The sequence below is a fragment of the Phyllostomus discolor genome, chromosome 10 (genome assembly GCF_004126475.2).
Source record: "Phyllostomus discolor isolate MPI-MPIP mPhyDis1 chromosome 10, mPhyDis1.pri.v3, whole genome shotgun sequence".
In the NCBI taxonomy this organism is placed as follows: domain Eukaryota; kingdom Metazoa; phylum Chordata; class Mammalia; order Chiroptera; family Phyllostomidae; genus Phyllostomus; species Phyllostomus discolor.
Genome location: NC_040912.2, coordinates 75329360 through 75334801, shown reverse-complemented (window position 1 = coordinate 75334801; position 5442 = coordinate 75329360). Strand labels below are relative to the sequence as shown.

The following is a 5442-nucleotide window of genomic DNA, read 5'->3' as shown; positions in this document are numbered from 1 at the left end:
CGCCTCTCCAGCGGCGGCTTGACCAATCAACAACAAATCCTCACATGACGTAGAGCTTCCCTGGGTAGCCATTGGTCCCACAATCGCGTAGCCGGGATTGGCTGGAAAGCGCCACGTCCCCGCCAGCGCGCCTAGTTGCGTGGACTGAATTCCAGCCCAGCTGGTCCTGGGTCCTGCGGGATGGCCGGCCCCAGCCCCAGCCCCAGCGCTACACTGGGGGCAGCTGGTGGGCGGGGCCGCCTGGTTGCCACGTCCTGATTCACAGCGCGTGACTAAGTCTCCGCACGGCTTCTTTGATTACCCTGATAGTTATCTTCGTACCCAGGAGCGCCTAGTGCTGAATTAATCCCACTGTATAGTGAATGAAAAAGGGGCGCATACTAAACTTGATAACTCAGGCCTTAAAATCTCATAGCCGGAAAGTAACCACATAGGATGATCTGAACTTAGAAATTTCTAACTGATAGCTGGCCATGGGGGCGGGGGGGGGGGGTAGTCATGTCCTAAGCCTGTAGCTTCCTTGACAAAGGTCAGTGTTTACGTGCATCTAACATACCGTTGAAATGTCAGAGTAATCTTCCCGACCCCATCAATGTGTAACTGGGCACCAGAACGGGAGACCAGAGGAGCCCCTTATTGTTATCTTGTTCCCTGCATACCATCACTATGTGTTGTAAATGTTTATTAACTATCAGTTAATAAACTGATACCGACCAGTACTCCTGTACCCACCAGTGTAAAAGAAGTATGGGTTTCTCCATCTTGCTGTTTATCCAATCCCAGAGATTTCCCAGCTTTGCTTTCTCCCATCTCCCTAATCTACTACCAAGGGATTTCATGTAACCCTCCTAACATCTCCTTTGATTCTATTGTATAAAATAAGCTGCAAAACTGCGATTCTCCAAGGCATTTTCTCAATCCGTTTACATTTGGCTTCCCAGCAATTGTCATCATGTTGGCTCAAAAATACTGATAAAAATTCTCCACAGGTTTTAACATTTCTTACATCAACAGTATCAATTGCTAACTGTATTGAACAACTCCAACTTCTTGCCCTTTAGCATTACCTCTATGATGGGGTAGTAGTCTCTTTACTCTGGCTTCAGAGTAAAGAGTATCCAGAGTATTTTTCCATTTATTTCCCGCCACTCCCTCTCACATACCTTGCTTTCTGACCACCGTCATGTTTCCTAACAGCCCACCTTTCACCTCTCTATGGTCTTTCATCATCAAGTTACCTCCTAGACCTGGAATAAGTGCATTTTCCAGATTCTTTAACTTGTGAATGCCAGTAGAAGTTGCTGGTTCATAGATATCGCAATTAAAATGTTCCAAGTATAAGCTTTTCCTAACCTCATTAGGCATAGTAAATCCTCCCTTAATTGCCTTCATAACACTATGTATCTTCAATACAGTTTGTCAAATTTCAGTATGAAACACTGTTTATTCAAATGTCCTCCTCCAGACTAAGCTCAAGGGTAGAGATCTTCCTTATTCATTTTTGTATCTGCGGCTCTGAACTTACTGCTTAAATAATGTTAAGAGAACAGAATGCACATCCCTGATTAAGAGAAACACAGAAATTTATTCACTTATTTTCATGTCCTGAAATTAAAACAAATATGAAGGCTACTATGTTTACTGCACAAATGGAGTATAAACCTACTGTATTCTTAGCACATAAAGCCTCTGTACTTTGAAATCCAGTTGAGACAAGTAGTACTCTCAAGAAGGAGTTTAATACAAAGTAAGTTAATTTACTTCTAAGCACTGAAATGAGAGGTTGACAACTAATGCTTCTAGAATTCAAAGGAATGACAGTGATCCTTGGTGGTAGCCAGAGAGGGTTCCTAAGAAGGTCTGACTCAGGCTAGACTAATGAAGTCCTGAATGACTATTCAGCGAGTAGTAACAGGAACAAAGGCAAGTGGGGGACAGAGTGGAAGGTAAATTTTCAGACCAGGCAGGAGGCTACAGATGTTTTAAAAAATAAAAGGTGGGGAAGGGGCATGAATGGAAAGCATAAGTGGTAACTATTTTTTCTTAATTTTTATTGTTGGCACTATCACAGATATCCCCATTTTCTCCTCTTCATCTACCTCCACCCAACCTCAACCCCCTTCCTTCTGGCCACCATCACTCTGTTGTCTGTGTCTGTGAGTTATGCATGTATGTTCTTTGGCTAATCCTTATACCGTCTTTCTAGATGGTAAATTTCTATAGGTAATGAAAGGTCTTAAGCTGAGGAGCCTGAGGCTGAAGGCAATAAGAATCGTGGGTCTTCTTCTGAAGGTTTCTAAGCTTATGTCTATGGGGGAGGTGGAACAAGATTAAAAGTGGTTCTTTGGGGGATTAACTACAGAACAGCTTCATCAGCAGGTTTTTTAAAAAACTATTTTGTTTTATTTTTTTAAAGTGAATAAATTTTATTTAGGGAATTTTGCATGTTTTGCATTCTTCCACTGCTTTAGCTCCTACTGAACTTGAACCTTAATCCCTTTTTTGCCCAATCTAGTTGCCACGTCAGTCATTCCACAATTCTTTTAGCTGAGCTTCTTTAATCTCCACTTGAATATGGACATACTTCAAAATTTCCCAACTATAATCATTGGAACCCAATTTCTTCAAGCAATGTACTTTGGGGTCCACTAAACATGAGTAATTTCAAATCATATCCACTCCTAAGCTATTACTCCCTAGAATAGTACAGATCTTTGGCATATACAAAAACCTAAGATAAAAATAATTAGATTCTAAAGTCTTTCATAGTTTTAGCACTTCTGTCTTGTAGTTCCTGCCCACAGTTCTAACACACAGTTCTTTTTTTGTTTGTTTTGACACACAGTTCTGTGAATAAAGGAATCAACATATTTACTCTAAGAGGCATTTCCAAAAAGGCAGGTCTACAGAAAACCCCTTCAGGATAGACCTCAACTAAAAAACTATTTTTTAAAAGATTTTATTCAGCCCTGGCTGGCGTAGCTCAGTGGATTGAGCGTGGGCTGCAAACCAGGCATCACAGGTTTGATTCCCAGTGAGGGCACATGCCTAGGTTGCAGGCCATGGCCCCCAGCAACTGCACACTGATGTTTCTTTCTCTCTCTTTCTCTCTCCCTTCCCTCTCTAAAAATCAATAAATAAAATCTTGAAAAAAGATTTTATTCATTAATTTTTATTTATGATTTTAATTTTTATTCAAGATTTTATTTATTTATTTTTAGAGAGAGGGGAATGGATGGAGAAGGAGACGGAGAGAAACATGGATTGATTGCTTCTCTCAAGCCCGCAATTGGGGACCTGGTCCGCAACCCAGACATGTGCCCTGACCAGAAATCAGACCAGCAACCTTTTGGTTTGCAGTGCAACACTAAATCCACACAGCCATACAAGCCAGGGATGAAAAATTATTTTAAAATGCCTCTTTGAAGTCAAGAACTCTGCTAGGTACCAGTCAACCCACACCTAACAGCCATAAAGAAACTGTAGCCTAGTGAAAAAACCGCCATCTTGGGTGTGTCTTAAAGGATAAGGTAGTGGCCCTCTGCCAAAGATGGGGCTCTCCAACCCTGTTATTCCTGGTGGATAAGGGCCTGGCCTAGCCAGCAATGAAAAGGTAGAGTAACACTATATATAAGGGAAAATGTTAAAGTGGGAATAACAAATTCTGGACTTAGTGACCACTTGGATGAAAAAAATTAAAAAGCATTCAAAAATGTAAAGTTTTAATCATAACACACTGGGAGAATAAGCAAGGTGAGTGGAAAATGAGGGAAATTAGTTGATTCAAGATATGGTAAGTATAAGGTGTAGCTGAACACCTCAAAAGAAAGAAATAGGAGTTCAGTTGGTAGCGGGGGCTGAGAGAAAGAACAGACCCCAGAGAGCCGTGAGCAACCCCACTACCACCTGCCGGCCTAGTTGCCATCACATCCAGGACGGAGCCGCAGCTGCTGCAGCTGCCCCAGTCACTAGCACCATGACCGCTGTAAACACCAGGCCCGGCACCTCAGGCCCCTGGGGGCTTTACATCAGCAGCCCCCACTAGTGCAGACAAGAAGGTCATCAAAAACGAAGGTTTTGGGAACAGTAAAATGGCTTAATGTAAGAAACAGCTACGGTTTCATCAACAGGAATGACACCAGGAAGATGTATTTGTACACCAGACTGTCATAAAGAATAACCAGGAATACCTTTGCAATGTAGGAGATGGAAGAGACTGTGGAATCTGATGTTGTTCAAGGAGAAAAGGGTGCAGAGGCAGCAAATGTTACAGGCTCTGGTAGAGTTTCAGTGCAAGGCAGGAAATACATGTGCAGCAGACCTAACCATTACAGATGTTATCCATGTCGCGGAGTTCCTCCACACAATTACCAGCAGGATTACTAGAATAATGAGGGTGGGGAAAAGAATGAGGGATCAGAGAGTGCTCCTGGAGGCCAGGCCCAACAACAGCGCCAGTTTGATTGCAGGTGATGGGTCCTACCTGACTACATTCAGAGACCCTAGGGGCCCTGACCACAGTTTTCCAATTGTCCTGGTGCAGAAAGAAGTGATGACGGATGCTGAAACCAGGGTGCAGGAGAATAAGGTAGACCAGCGAGACAGAATATGTATGGGAGCTACAGACCATGATTTTGCAGAGGCCCTCCTCTCTAAAGACAACCCAGAAAGGGCAGCAATGAAGAAGATAAGGAAAATCAAGGAGATAAGACCCAAGGTCAGCAGCCACCTTGCCAGCAGCCACCTCAATGTCAGTACCCTCACAACTTCAACTACCGATGCAGATGCCCATAAATCCTAAACCAGAAGATGGCAAAGAGACAAGCAGCTGATCCACCAGCTGAGAACTGGGCAGGGAGGAGTTGAGTTAATGCTGGTTTACCATCTCTACCATCATTGGGTTGAGTCATCCAACAAGAAGAAATGAACATGAAATTTCAGCAAGAAATGAAAAAAGGAGACTTCCAGCCAAGGTGGAGGAATAAGTACACTTTGCCTCCTTGCACAGCCAAAAGAAGGACAGCAACAAATTTAAAAACAAAAACCAACCAGAACTGCCAGAAAATCGAACTGTATGCAAGTCCGACAACCAAGGAGTTGAAGAAGAAATATTCATACACAGCAGTAGGAGCAGTGGAGACTGGCAGCTGGGGCAGAGAGGACTCACAACAAGGCAGTGGCTGAAGGACCGGGGCAGGCAGCAGCTGGCGGACCTGGCAAGGTAGTGGCTTGCAGACAAGGTGGTCCCACATTTGTGTGCAGATAAACTGGGAGGAACAACTGGGGAGTAAGATAGACCAAACAACCCAGGGTTCAAGCACAGGGAAATAAAGCCTCAAAACCTCTGATTGAAAAAAAAACCTGTGGAGGTCGCAGCAGTGGGAGAAACTCCCAGCCTCACAGGAGAGTTCTTTGGAGAGACCCACAGGGTCCTAGCATGTA

General features: G+C 43.6%; 1 non-coding gene and 1 pseudogene across 1 annotated transcript; one reads left to right on the top strand and one right to left on the bottom strand.

The window, feature by feature from the left end:
- Positions 1–2778: 2778 nt before the first annotated feature.
- On the bottom strand, positions 2779–2935 carry LOC114508264. Its single transcript, XR_003685511.1, has one exon. It is a non-coding gene; the product is annotated as a small nucleolar RNA SNORA18 (small nucleolar RNA).
- Positions 2936–3976: 1041 nt separating this feature from the next.
- LOC114507334 lies at positions 3977–4912 on the top strand (annotated as a pseudogene).
- The last annotated feature ends 530 nt before the right edge of the window (positions 4913–5442 follow it).